This window comes from Corvus hawaiiensis, chromosome 19, assembly GCF_020740725.1.
Source record: "Corvus hawaiiensis isolate bCorHaw1 chromosome 19, bCorHaw1.pri.cur, whole genome shotgun sequence".
NCBI lineage: Eukaryota > Metazoa > Chordata > Aves > Passeriformes > Corvidae > Corvus > Corvus hawaiiensis.
In genome coordinates this window covers 5,942,037-5,957,516 of record NC_063231.1, presented here as the reverse complement: position 1 = coordinate 5,957,516, position 15,480 = coordinate 5,942,037, and the positions used below count along the sequence as shown (strand labels likewise).

The following is a 15,480-nucleotide window of genomic DNA, read 5'->3' as shown; positions in this document are numbered from 1 at the left end:
ACTCAGTGGTCTAATTCTGGCATTCTTCAACTGAATAAAACACTGAAATCAAGCCCAGAGATAAGTGATAGATTTTTTCTTTTTTTTAATAAATAAGGTAGAAAGAAAGCTCTTTGTATTGCTGTTTTTGTTTCACTACTGAGAATTTACCTAAAATGTATCACAAACAGACTAAAATATTAATTAATTTAATCAGTAATGAGTTTCAGATTTTGTGTTCACCTGCTTTGGGTTCGGATATTCTTGGATCGTCATCAAGTTCTTAGGGTTAAATATGTCAAACTACAGCAGAAGACAGAAACATCCTTAGCTCGGCTATAAAAAGCTGTGGGTTTGAGGAGAATTTTGCTAATTGGCAGATTGATTATTTCTAAGTAAGCCTACTGCTAGTGAAATATCATGCAAATTATTGAAATGAGAGGTTTTAATAATGCAGAGTGGGTATAAGATGATACATACCTTTGATTATCGCTCTGTTTGTTTGAGTTTTTTAATATTAACTTTAATCAAAGAAAAAACAGATTTCAGTTAATGAAAGGAAGAAGAATGTGATCCAAATCTCTGGGGAGATATAACGGATAATTGGATTTCAAGTACTCTAGCTCCATTCCCAATAGTGTTCATTTTCTTTGCAGGATGATAGTTGTTTAGTTTCATTAGCCTTAATGTACAGGGTCAGCTTTTAAATTACACTGCATTAGGCTGCTGCTCTCTTTTGCCTCATTCCTTGCATTTTTGCTGTGTGGCCTCTCTCATGGCCATGACTCTGCCTTGGTAGAGGTCACTTGTCACTGCCACCAGAGGGCTGCCACTGGAACTGCCAGTCCTCTTCCTAATGATTCCTGCCTTCCTCCCGAGCCTCCAGTGTGTCTCTAAGAAGGCAGAGCTTTGCCTGTGACTCTCAAAACAATGAACAGAAGCTCCCCTTTTCTTGTTAAAATCCATTACCAGTAAACTGAGCCTTGCAAAAAAAACACTTGAAGGACTTCAGTTGGCAGCACTCACTGTGACTGCAGAAAAGAATTCAGCAGCCTCCAGGGTTTATTTTAAATTCCAAATTAACAAAAGAAATTATTATGTGTGATGCTGGAATAAATTTATATTCTAAGGGAAATGTTTTCCGTGTTGGGAAGGAGAGGTTCTCGAGCAGGGCAGGCTGTTAGGTCGTATTTGCATACGATGAATTCCTTTCTTTCTCAATGACTGAAATTTCAGCCTGCAAATATTGGTGCTGTTTGTGTCTAGAAAAGCAAATGTTAATGAATTTAGTTTAAAAACAGTTACTAAATGTAGGTAGAATTGGGTGACAAGTACACGTGCTTGTTATGGCTTCCTGCTTAATGGGATTGGCTAAAAGCATAGACTTTCCTCCTTTGAAACTCATTGGTATTTGATTTTGATGGGTTCAGGGAGAAAACCACCAAATACTTTGCCAAAATTTGATATGCCTTTCAAACCTGGTGCATTCACCGGGTTTGAATTGTGAATGCATCTTCCTGATGGAAATAAGCTCTTTTTGCACTGGAAAAATGAGCAGTGCGTGAGCTTGGCCATCACATTTATATGTCTGGATTAATTACTGGACAACGTGATAAGATGCATAGCAGTTGTTTTTTACTCAATTCTATGTGTAAATTTCCACATCCTTGGAAGAAGCAACGCATTCCAGCAGCATAACTGAGAGTAAACACAGGCGGTGGTGGGGAGAAGTTACCGAAGTGCTGTGGAAGTGCCAACCTCTAGAGACAACATTTAGTTTACCCTAAGTTTTAAAAATGTGTCAACGTTGTTTCTCTTTCAAAGAAACACACAACGCCTCAGTGAACCTGACATCTCTTGGAGCTGACCCTATTAATTATTTTTGACTTACTGTGTGCTATACATCCACAGGGATTTGCACTGAATCAAGTACACTATCATCAAGGGCTTTTATTCCTTCTTTATATTTCCTGGTGTGTGTTAGAGAGTATATATGCAAGGCTAATAGCAGGTACTGTGTGATAGATCTGGAGATATAAATGCATCTGTCTTGAGGGGGGAAACCGTACAAAGCAGATTAGGAAAGTGCACTGTTAATTTTTTATCTGCACAGCTCAAAAATTCAGATATCTCTTTTAGACTACCAGGCACAATACCTGATTTTCCTGCAGATCTTAAAATGATGATTTCTAAGGACAAGTTCCAAGCCTGGAATACACTCCCCAAACAGGGACGACCAAATTTTTATCTCAACTACAAATACTACATTAGAGTTCCTGCACTACATGTGCAAGGCTTGCTGTGCATCAACAAGGCATGACTGAGAGCAGCTTCCCTCCCCTGTGCATTGCTCTTTGGGGACCAGAGGCAATTGAGAAGGTGGGGAAGGGAATGGCTTGTTAGGCTCAGGGTGTAGAGAGAGGTGGGAACAGTTCACGAAAGTAATGAGTTGAAGAGAAAGTAACAAGGATGCTGAGGAAGCTCATTCTTTTTCTGATTCTTTTGCATTCATTCATGGGAGAAAAAATGGGAACTCTAGGAAGAAAGACAGGAGGAAGAAGATAAAATAATAAAAATGTGCCTTTGTGCAATGAAAAGTCATTTCCTCTTCGCCTACACACGCACAGGTTTTAAGAACAGAATGTATTGTTTCATGTAGTAAAAAAATATGAAAGGGCAGAGAACAAAATAAGGGGGTTTGCTCTTTGTGGCTTTTTCTTTGTTTGGTTTTTTTTTTTGGTTAGTTTTGCTTTTGTTTTTTCGGGGGGGTTTTTTTGGTTGGTTATTTTCTTTGGTTGGTTTTTTCTTTTCAGTGGTTTTTGTTTGTTTGCTTGTTTGGTTTTGGGGTTTTCTTAGGATAAATCCATAACTTTTCAATTCTGTTTTTTTCAGAAATCCAGCTGAGCTCTGTGGTTCCATGACAGAGACAGCTGTATCCAGGATGGTTCTGACTCCAAGGCAAGACCAAATCCTGCCTGCGTGGGAAGACATGGTAGAGAAGGTGACAAAAAAATTATTGAAAATTCAGATATGAGTGATTTGCCTTATCATTGTCTGATAGTGTGGATTTCTCTTGCAAGACTGAATTTAAAAGAGAGTAAGGGAACACCACTACCCAGATTAATCAATGTTTAGCACTGTAACATCTGTGCTTTTTTAAAAAATATTTTTAAAATTCAATTGACAAGGCATGATACACCTGTGTGACTAATGTCAGTTGTCAGGAATGTGGGAGTATAAATGGGAGTGTCAATATAAACATGCTGGAGCAAGACTGGCTCTTAGAGCAATATAATCTTGAAATACAGGCTGTGATTTGATACTCTGCTCTCTATGGATAACCTCTAATAAGAGTTTTCCTATTCGAATCTGATTTCAGTGTTGGATCACTATTTTTAAATTGTTCTTTTTTCCCTGTAAATTACCATTTACACCTCTAACTATGACACAATCCAGCATTTATAAACCACTGACTGCTCTAAGCAAATCTGCTACCTCTGCTCAGGGTTACCTGTAGGGTTATTTGGCTGTGCCAGGTTTTGACCTCCTGACAGCAGCAGAGATCAATGAAAATTGAGTGAAACTGGGAGAAAACCATAGATTTTTAGTGGAATCTTTCTAGCCAACTGGAGAAAAGGGAAATGGCATTGGAGTCATTGCATTGTTGAATCCAGGGATGTGATTCCTGTGTGCTGTGATGCACGAGAGGACACCACTATGCAGGGTGGTCCCACAGTGGATCCACTAATCCAGGCTACTTCCAGAGACACAGTGGGGGGGTACCTGAAGCACGGCTGAGTAAATCAGAATCTCTCTTTTCAATGAATATATTTTTACTAAGCTCCACAGAAAAGCCCAGCATTCAGCCAGTTTTGTCAACATCTGCAAGCTGTTAGACTGCTGTGGACCAGAATGAAGCTGATGTTAAGTATGGAGCAGGGAGGAGTTGCAGAAAACAGCCACATCTGGGTTGTGGGTCTTCTCTTGCCTATCTTTTTTTTTGGTGGAATCTCCTTTACTTTGAAGTAAAGGAGATTCCACCAAAAAAAAAATCACCAAAAAAATGATGGTAAAATATAGAACGAGAAATCTGAAGAGGCACATTCGAAATGTTTGAATTAGTGGAGAGATCCTCTCTGAATGCAGATAAATCTATACAACTGCCACTCAGAAAAATTAGCCATAAAGAGCATGGTAGAGATAGTTATCAAACAGCTTCCCACTTGAAAAGAGATCACAGCCAGATTATAAATTCTTTTGAAACTTTCATATACTTAAGGGTTTTTGTCTGGCACTTGTCTTAAATGTTGATTTTTTTTAAACCAAGAAGGAAATACAAACAAAAATGTTGTCAATAATACCCTGTAAATCATTGTTTTCGTTTTAAGTTCAGTATCTTTTTTTAAATGAAATTAGCTTGGCAGAGAAACAATTCTTCGTAATTTTTACTTTGCATTTTCCTGTTGGAACATAACAATCTCCTCTTACTATATATTAAATGTTTAGCTATGAAATGTGGTATTGTGCTTGGGATTTATTTAATACTTTATTTAGGTACATTGTAAAATTAAAATTTAAAAGTATTTTTTTAAGTGAAGTGGGGTTTCTAAAAATGTTTTTAACGATACTTCAGCTGCAGCAGTTTGAAGAAAAATCAAATACTTTCTGAGATTGTGAAACATATATTTTTCAGCTGGAGGCACAGACTGAGTGAACAGTGTCAGACCCTGATCCTTCAAAGGTTGTGCGTGCAGTTTTTCACTTTAGACATAGCCCTGCTCTCTGCTAATGGAATTTTGGTAGGCTTGACATTCCTGTCTTCCAGGAGTGGTTCTAATTGCAACAAAACACATAAAACATTTAGCAGCATGTGTTGGTGGGTTAGCACAAGGAGATGTTTTTTTCATCCCAGAGTCCTGAAGGACGGGTGTCATCCTGAGCACCTCGCCAGGAATAGAAAGAGGGGACAGCAAGGACCTGTAGTCTTATTCCCTGCACAAAGGGGCAAAATGAGCCAATCCAAAATTCAGCCTGATACAAAATTTATCTGCCTTCCTCCCTGAGAATGACTGCTTGGGAATGGGCTGTGTCTCCTACAATAAGGACCTGCTGGCCTCTGGTGATTTCCATGGCAGGGCAGACCTCTGGTTGGACATCCTTGCTTCCTTCCATGCCTCTGCCCTCATGATTTCTGCAATAATGAAATAAATTCTCCTTACGTCTGTTGAGACCAGTGCCTTGAATGCAGGAGAATTACAATATATGAGCAATGGACATTTTTTCTACCTTTTGAAAGGTAGAAAAAGCTGCCTTTTTTCACTCTGGAGCAAATTTCCCACTTTAACTCAGATAAATAGCAAAATATTAATAATCACCACTAAAGAATATGGTGGCTCAATTATTTGATTTACTTGATTTTTGCCTGCTTAATTTACTTTGCCTGCTGTTTGTATTCGGTAAGGAAAGGCAAACTGAGCCACAGGAAACAGCAACACTGTAAAGTTGTCCTAAAATCATCAGACTCTGGATCAGATCTTTCCTCACTGAAAGGGTAATTTTTCTTGCTGTCATCAGTTGCAAAAGAGTTTAATTTTATTGATTCTTTATTCATCTGTTTGTATTATTTGTACTCTCTAAGTGAATCTCCAGTGAGAGTTTACTTTTAACAAGGCAATACCACGTCACCAGTTTTCCCTGTGATGGATTTATTCTTCCTGATACAGATAAAACGAACTCCACCTGCATGTTAAAAAATAATATGTAGCTCTTTCTCAACAGTTTTTCTAGTGGCATATTGCTGTGCATGTTCTTGGTATTGGAACACCAGCAAGCCAGATAAAGTTTGATGGAAAATAGGCAAACACCCTCCACCCTCCACTCCCAAATTCCAGCCAGAAGATCTCTTGAAGTCAGGAAGGTTTAGATAAAAATTGTTGGCCTTTTATATGAAGCTGAAAGGACTAGGCTGACTGGTATCTCCTGGTGCTCTGGGAGCTGCTCACTTGTCTGAGCCTGAACTTTTCCCTCATTTCCTGACAAAATGGCAGCAGTTTGGGAGCCAGTGTCAGTCCATTTGTGCAGCTCTTCCACAGCAGTGTTTTAGAGCAGTTGAAGCAAAAAATATATTGCAAACTATAAGCTGGTTTTTTGTGGGAATTTTTAGCTAATTAGCTCATTATTTAATTTGCATAAATAAGCTAATATAAGAACTTAATTATAAAAATTGTAGATTTCAATATAAACAATTATTACTGTTGTCAAGTTGTGGACAGGCAGCAGAACCCCATGTTGAATCATATTTCTACTGGAATCCTAAATGTAAGCTATAAATAATCTCATTTCTAGAGGAAAAGGAGAATTCTTTGAGACTTTATCTTACAAAATTGGCTTAGAAAAAACACTTAATATAAGAGTCAAAAACTTCTAAACTTACAGCAAATGGAAGGAGAATTCATTGGAAGAAAGTAGGAAAACACCTTTTCTGTGCCATTGATGAGTAAATTCTAAAAGTTTGGCTGTTGAATTCAGTAGACTTCAAACTACCCTGTTATTATTTGCCATTCTCATTATGCTTTTAATTGAAAATCTGTTTAAGATTTGTTTTTTGAAATATTTTCTGCCTGTACTTCGTGCACTGGAAAAACACATGAAAGATAAGCTGCTAGAATGTCAAGAAAATATTTTAGTTCAGAACATCTTCAAAATATATTAAAAGCACCTAGGTCTTCAGAAAACACTTCTAGTCACCATTCCTCTTTTTCAGTCTTTATTGTCCCACAAAATTCTGCTTTGTTGCTTTAAAGGGGCTGAGGCATAAAATTGATTTTAAAAGTTGAGTGGAAATTTGGTTTTTTTGTTGCTGTGTTTTGGGGATTTTTATTGTAAATTTATAAAGTGAATCCCTTCTACATGGTAATTTTTCTCCATATTAGAGCCTGCAAATTCTGGTCAAAATCCTTGACTCCCTTTATTTTGCTCTATGTTATCACCTTGGACAGCGCCTGGTGAGTTCTTGCAGCCCTGTGGAGGCCGTTCTTGGTTTATGAAAGCCAGTTGTGAGACTTGTCAGCTCAGACACGTGGACCACTGTCTTCACACACAAAAACAGAGAAATCTGACAAGTCCATCAACGTATAAAAACATTTGGAGGAGCAGTCCCCCAGCACTAGGGAAAACCTGCTCATGGTTACAAATTCAGGGTGTACCTGGGACTTAAAGGCAGCTTAAAAATGCATTTTCATTACCCCAGAAAGGAAAATAACTTCAATGAATATGTAAAATGCAAACACCATGACATCTGCAAGCAGGAGCTGCGCGAGTTTCTCAAATTAGTTCAGACTTCACATATTCCGCCCCCACCCTCTGTTTAACAAATGTATGCATAGATGACAGAAAAAAATGAAGTCTAAAGGAAAAAAAACCCAAACCATGGGAATGAACTAATTCTCCTGTCAGTCAAGTAGTTATAAAACAAGCCAAGCATATACTGAAGGTGAATGTTAATGACTAAGGAGGCAGACAGATGGTCCAACTTTTCTTTAGGTGTTTCTTCATCCTTTATTATTTAGAGAAAATTGTCTTTGATAACTGCATTCACTGTTAAATAGATGTTCAGGAAACATAAAGGTCACCTTTTGATTATGGTCAAGCAGAGCACATTTGATAGATTTCTGCCACTTTATGATTTTATTGCAAATACAGGGTGGGGGGTTGATATTTTGGTGTGGGGTGTGTGTGTTTGTTTTGTTTTATCAGAGTTTATCACCATTAAACTCCATGCTTGTTTCCTGCACTTAAAAGCACATTGTCATTCCCCAGGAACCAATTTTGGTATTGAAGTCTCAAGTTCCCTCCACAGTTATGACATTTCTCACTTAACATAATTACTGAGAGCTCCAGATCGCTGCTGCAGGCACTGGCACCTTGGGGGAAGTTCAGTGTGTTCTGGGTCTTTCAGAAAACCTTCAGTGTCTCCAAGGGCTCAGCCAGCCCCAGCCACATTTTGAGGAGGAGGAACTTTTTTCTTCTGTGTTGACTAACAATTAGGAAAGGTTTATGCATAACTGACTGAAGGAAACTGAAAATTAGCTGGCTAGACACCAGCTGCTGCTGCTGATATGGCCAAGGCTTTTCTTCGCTCTGCAGAGAGGAATATATTGCTGTCTCAGGAAGGGAACACAGCTTGTCCCATGACATCTTTGCCTTCACATCCTCTCCGTGGCTGAGTTATGGCTGCAGGTTTGGACAGGCAGTCATTCCATGGCACCACATTTACACAAATTTCGGGGTGCAGAGGTTAACAGTGACCCACTTGGTCGACATTTCTCTCTCTGTAATAAGACAGAAGTCTTCTCACTGCTGCAGTTTTGTGGAAATCAGCCTTCCAGCAGAGCAACACTTCCACGAGTAAGTTTTGCATGTTTTGTGAGTTTCAAAATACAGGAGCAAACACTGTGTAGAGGATTTGTATTTACACAGGGGGAAATTAAGTCACCACATCCTCTGACTACTGCCTGCTTGATTTGGAAAAAAACCCCACACCCTCAACTCTATTGACCCCAATTTTGCAGTGTTGCAATTCAATATGTCCTCAGCAGTTGTGTGTTATTTACCCAAAATATTAAAATATTGCTGCTGCATAGTGTGTAACTTGCATTATACTTCCCATTAAGGTGTAAAATTGAATCAGGCAGCTGTGGTTTGAGTTCTTTTCTCAATTCAGCTGTGTAATCTACCAGTGTCTCCTGGGTATAGAGACAGCATTTCAGAGGAGTTGAACTCCTGCAAGCTGGACAGGGAGATAGTTCTGGCCAGTGTAATTATGCAAATGGGAATTCAGTTTCCCGGGAGTATATTACCAGTATTACTTCAAAGACTTGCCCAGAATTCTCGCTTATCATCTTTTTTATGAGTTCTTTTTCTTTGTTACACAAGTGAAAACGAAATATTGAAACATTGAGAAAATTTGGAGAAAATAACTGAGCCCAGATCCATTTGCAAATGCTGCCTGTTCCAGTTGGAGACTGGTTAGCCAGAAGTAAGGATATAGAAATTCTGTTCTTTTTCCCCTCCTGTCTTGCAACCATGTTTTTTGCAGAATTTTCTGTAGAATTTAAATGCAAACAGCATTACGTGTATTTTGAATCACATCAAATAATTTAATAGACTGCCGAGGTGGTACCATTCTAATATGTATTTTAAAAAAACTGTTTTAAAAGGAAAGTGTCCCATAGAATATTTCATTTGAAAAAATTGGGGTTTTTAGCACTTTAAAGGATTCTTTGAAAAGCTATAAGGGTAACACAGCTCATATTTTATGTCCTTCAAAAGTCTGCTTTTTGAAATTAGCCTGGAAATTGAAGAATGGCACTTTCCACTCTCCTTGGAATCTTGGAAATTTTATCCTTAATGCAAGTAAAGTTCAAGGCACATGAATGATTCTCTCTTTCCACATGAAAATAAATGTAATTGAGGCTGGAGTCTGTCTAATGTAATGAAATTAAATAAATGGAGGTGTTTGGATTTTAATTTCTTTAATTTTATTTTTTACAAATTATTTTAACGTTGAGGAACTATTCTTCTCTTTTCCCATCTTTTCAGCCAATTGGTCTTTTTCTTGGGTTCACTAGGAATAGACTTGACAGAAGCACTTGAGTAGAGTATTAGTTGATGTATTGGGGCTGAAGGAACTTCCCTACCCACTGACTCTTTCTGCATGAGTATTAGAGAGTTGCACAAATGTCTGCTCAAAGTAGACTTATCTCTGGAACCAGTTTTTAGTTTTTAGCCTTTTATTTAATTAGTGCATTATTTCCTTCTGAAAGTGAATACTTTGAAGTAATTTCCAATATCTAATGGAAGTGGACGTATTTATGACTTCAGGTCTCATTCCCAAGGAGTGATGGCAACTATAATTGTGAGTGCAGGTCAGAGCTTATAGCACTTCCCAATAGTTTTGTGTGTTAAAAAGTCATAAAGCAGCTTCACATTTCCATTTTTATTGCATGAGTAAATCTTTCTGTGGTGCAGGACAGCTTTTGGCAATCAACCTGCCTCATGATCTTAGCCAAGAAGGGGACTTCTGAACATTTTTAAAGGGCAGGACCACAATGTTAACTCAGGGCAAAAGCAGTGTTTTGCTGTCATGAGGCATAATGGAATTGTCCTGCCATTGAAACTGAGCTGACTGAAGCCTCACTCCTTTGTTCCTCTTTAGTAACCTCTTTTTGACTAATAGAGCTCTGCATTGAAGTCAACCATTAATAGCAAAATTAATTTTCTCGACTTTTTAATGATGTAAAAATAAATTTTAAAAATGCTTAAGCTCCCTCTTTAGTCAAACAAGAATTATTCACACCTCCAGAGCATGAATCATCTCACCTAGGAAAACACCTATGCCAGTGCTCTCCATTAATTCCATAGAGAAACTAGATGAATAATGGGAGCTCCAGTTAGGTGAAGGGAATCATTCCTAAATGAGCACATCTCTGCTTTGGATAATACCACAGATCAACTACTAAAGATTAATATCCTCTTGACTCTTTACCAGGACAGTAGTCAGCCTATCTTGGCCTTGATATATTGGCATTTTATTGTGGTTTAGAACCAAGCGAGATGAAGAAATGTGATACAAGTTTCTGGCCTGAGGTATTAAAAAATTATAGAGTAAGAAGGAAGTTGTTTGAAGTAAACATGAGACTAGTGATTAAGTCATTGGCTTCCAGGTTCTTTTAACTCCTTGCCATGGGCTGCCTTTTTATTCCTGCACGCCTTTTTGCCTTTTGTCTACAAATCATGAGATTTGCAGCACAGTGAATCATCTGGAGTACTTAGGCTCTTGGCTTTTAATCAATCATCCCATTGTTATTTATTAGTCCAGGTTCCATTGACACTGCATAGAATAAGGCCTTTCCCAATGACCTTGTAATAAAACCAGGAGGAACTATAGAGAATCAGTCCTTGTTCGAGAGGCAGTCACTGTATCCAGGAATTGTGCTAAACAAGTAATTATAGCCCAAACTGTGAAACTCTCAAAGGCTTTTATGAACATCTCATTCTGCATGCATATTTCAATTTACAAGGTTCATTTGAATCAGTGGCTGAAAGAACAATGCATAACATGGGTGACAGACAACCAATATCTCAGATTTATACATTGAGTTAATTCTTTAAAGCCACTGTTCAGTAACACCATCCATTTCTTCGTTTTCTAATTCATTGGTGTCATATTTTTGATTGAAAGACAGTTTGACACACTTGCTTTTGCCGTGCATGGGATTCTCTTTCTGTCTCATCCTTTCTGTTTCAATTTCACACCAATACACAGTGCAAAGCTGAGTGAGAATAGCACAAAACTCAAACCTTATAAATACATGACTGGAAATGCTTTCAGTGTTGGAGATCCAGTAACCGATGGCAAAAGCTGTGCTGGTGGGCTGCTCTGTAGCACTGAGAACACAGCCTTTGCCATATACCTTATACAGGATAAAAAATCCCTGCATTGCCTGGCAATGAATCCTCTTAACTCCTCTTTGGTTATTTGTATGTTAAAACAAGATTTAGAAGCCAAAACCTGCTTACCATTTAAAGAAAACTGCATGTACCACTTAAAGTAAACAACATGTTAAGTAGCATTGCTGCCAGCCTTTAAATTGGCAAACATCCCCAGCCAGAGCCTGTTAAATATCATTAAAAAATTATGGTCAAAGGGAAGTATGCACATTAATACTTTATGAAAACACCTCGGAGTGCCCGACTTCAACCTGAATGTAATTTGCCCAGGCAGTCTGAGCACAGACCACAGGGAAATACCTGTCTGGAAGGGCTTACAGTCTGCAGGGAAGGCAAAAACCCCGACAGGGAGGAGAGTGAGATCCAAAAAATACCGTTGGTCAGCAGAATGAGCGATGACCTGGGCACAATCTTTTTCTGACCTCTGGGTATGGTGGCTTTAATTCTCAAGCTGGGAAAATTTGCTTAATTTGTTGCTAATCAGACCACGCTTTAGAGGTGGACTTGCTCCATTTGGAGCTGCCCAGTGGGATCCCCCCAAGACCTCACCCTGTCCACAGAGGCTCTCAGTGTGCACAAAGTGGGTTTAAGCGGGTGGATGGAGAATGGGAAGGAGAGCAGGGATTGCCAGGTGCCTAACAGGCAGCAGAGATTAGGAAACATTCCAGGAGGCTGGCTAAGAAAGGAACTGCTGTCGATTGTAAATTTTGGCAAAGCAATCTGCCAATGGAAAGAATTGTCACACTGTACATATTGAACTATTTAAGGGTGGGTTTTTTTGCTTTTAAATTGTTTTTTTCAGTACTATCTCAAATACCATTCAGTTGCATTTGCAATGTCTACTTTAAACCCCATTAAAGAGGAGAACATAGAATCCAAGATCAAGCAGTACCTGCAGTCCTTCCCTAGCCCAGCTGAGATGTTGCTGCTGTTCCAGGGACAGGCTGCACACATAAGAAAACAATCCACTTTTCAACAGTTGCCTCCTGTAACAACATCCCACAGCGCTAGGACTCGAGGGGAGAAAATAACATGAAATTTGATAGTAATTACTACAAAGAATTTAATACTTGAGCTTGCATTTTTGCAAGATGCATAGTGAGATATGCATGCCTTTTTTTTCCATCATCAATGCATCATTAGATTAATGTTGAGTATTAGTATTGAGCAAAGGCTTGGTACTCCTTTCGATCACTCTGTACTGGTGATGGTTGTGGTGAATACTGTAAATACCACAAGAAGACAATTTATCTTTGATAGGATATTTCAGACTGAGCAAAATCACTTTTGAGCCAAAGACAGACCAAAGTGAGAGGAATGGAAATAACAAGAGGGATACAGCAACACTGTATCAATGTAAATTGAGGTGGAGTTTTATTCCGTGATGGTGCCAGGGACTGGCACTGAGATTGGTGGTTTTATGGCAATTATTCATAAGGACAGAGATCAAGAGACTGTTCCCACCCTGCCAAAATTACTAATTCAAATAACAAAACAGACCAAGGGCCAGGGACAATTCATCAGGGGGCACAAATTGCAATGCAGAGAGATTTAATTACCTGCCCTTTACTGTCTGGAAAAATATGGAGCATTTCCACTGCAAACTGCAACCAGGTGCTGGGAACCTTGGCTCTCTGAGCTGCAAAACATCCAAACCACATCTGCAAGCACTTTTCAGACTGAAGGAAAGCTCAACACTGGTGTGATTATTCAGAAGTTATTTTAAGAGAAACTATAACAGAGACGTTAATTATACTGTTATAGATTGATATTGTGAACCAATGGACCACGAGAAAATTACTTTTCATGCTTTAAAACTTTTTTGGTAATTTTTACAGACATTTTAGCAGCATCCATTGGCCTCAGCTGTCATCAGGGCACACTCAATAGAGGAGTTTCACAGTAATTAATGTGTCTCTTCTATGAAGACTGTATAGAGAAGGTATGACATGTCCTAGCTGGGAGGGGGAGAAGAACCAGAAGTTGATGAAGAGCCACATGGTTGAACTACAGTTGAGGAATAGTAGAGCAGAAGTTACTTTCCTCATGTGGCATTGTGTATGAGGCTCTTTGGTAGAACATGATTCTGCTGCACATCTGGATGGCTTTAAAAATATGTGTATAAATAATAAAATTATTTATTATGGTTTTGAGCTAAATTATATATGTTACAAGGTGAAAACTGAATTGACTAATGTTTACATGTATGTTCTGGTAGTATTAAATAATATAATCAGTAAATTCACCACTTATATCCATAAAAAGTGATCATGAATCAATTTTTGTATCATACAGCCAGCTATAGTCCTTGAGATCATTAAAGATTTCCCACATATATCTTAAAATAAAGGAGAATGAAATATTATGGAAAGCTTTTCAATGACCAAGAAAAATACTGGAATATATTACAGACTTTTTCAAGTGTACAGTTCTATTGATTTAAGCAACCTTTAAAAAAAGGACCCTAAGAGCAATGATGCACCAGCCCAGATAGCAATTCTATATTTACTCTGAATTGCTCATGTTTGCTTCTGAAAATTCATAACCCGAGGCAGAACTGAACACTGAAAGCAAAAAACCAAGCATGTAAAATCAATTGATATTCTGACTTGCTCCTGGAACATCTTTATTTTCTATAGCCACGTTCAACCGTGCTTTGTATCTATTTATCACTGAACTCATTGGGCAGAACAAAATTTCGGCTAATGTTAATGTGTCATGAATATGCACAGAAAGTGTTCTCTTTTGCCTAAATATCAACATTTATAACAGCTTCTTTGTTCTCCTGTGTTTAATAGGAATGGCAGATAGTAGGTGCTGTGGGCTAAGACTCCCCATTAACGCTGTTCTCTTGGGTATTCTTGACAGTTAATTTTGAGAGTCAGGAGATTAATGTAGATCCTGTATTTAGTTGTTACATATCAAACATTTCTGAAACTGAGCATGTCCTCTGAAACACCACACACCTTTTGAAAGCAGACTCTCATTTTTAGGGAGAAACATCATCTGATGGTGAAAATCAAGCCTCAGAAAACCTGGCTGATGTTCAGAGGATGAGATGGAAGCCTCAGGTGAGTATTCCCACCAAACAGCCCATCACCATCAAACTAACCTAGCACACACCCATGTTTCATGCCACCAACAATAATTTAGTGTGAAATACCTCATGAACTTATGGAAAAGCTGTGGATTTCCTTTTGGGGTAAAAGACAAAGGCGCAGATAGACAACATCAAATGATTTGACAAATTATAACAACTCCATTGTCACTGTTCTGTGTTTGTTGAATGTTATTGAGTTTGTCATCATCTTATGGAATCACATATGTGTGGCTGTACCCGTCAATATTTCATGCCACATCTGAGATTTGGGGTTTTTTTGTCCTGAGTATTTTGGTCCGTTCCAGTAGAACGTCTAAAAAGCTTGTTACTGGCCCCTCCACGTGCAGAGAACTTGTAGTAGTTTGGTAGAATCTGAAAAGCCTTAGAGCCCTGTGCATTCCCTCAGTGGAAAAGTGTTATGCCTTGGAACAAGGTGTTTGTAAAACCTTCTCTGAAATGAGGAAATTGTCAGAGGGGACAAGGGGCCTGGAAATTTCCAGATGTGCTGTTATGCAAAAAGTAATTCCTTACCTGAATTTGCCTTAAGTTCTTCAACCTGGTTTATGCAGATCTCTTTAGTGTTGTTAGGGGTGGCATACCTGTTAATCTGCTTTATCTCCGTTTCACTTGGTCTCTGGAGCAGTTCTTGGAGGAATAATGAAAGACAATAATTGCTTGTAAAAATGTGTGTGTATCCCAGTATCCTTAATAATTTGGTTTGTCCCAGGGACTCCAGTAGAATTTTTAGTGACCACATCTTTATCTTTCATAGCAGTTGTGGCCTCCAACCATGTTTTCAAAGCCAGAATGGGCATTTAGGACTAACACTGGTTTGCTGTTTATCTTATAGCTGCTATCTGGCAAAACCAGTGTTCTCCTGAAAGAGAAGA

At 38.5% G+C, this 15,480-nt stretch overlaps 1 long non-coding RNA gene across 1 annotated transcript in view; it reads left to right on the top strand.

Moving 5' to 3' along the window:
- Positions 1 to 301: 301 nt before the first annotated feature.
- LOC125335613 overlaps positions 302 to 15,480 on the top strand; it is a 38,276-nt gene continuing 23,097 nt past the window's right edge. Inside the window, exons 1-3 of the long non-coding RNA XR_007207500.1 lie at positions 302 to 2,606; positions 2,872 to 2,980; positions 14,484 to 14,561. This is a non-coding gene — a long non-coding RNA (uncharacterized LOC125335613). The remainder of the gene's footprint in view (positions 2,607 to 2,871; positions 2,981 to 14,483; positions 14,562 to 15,480) is intronic.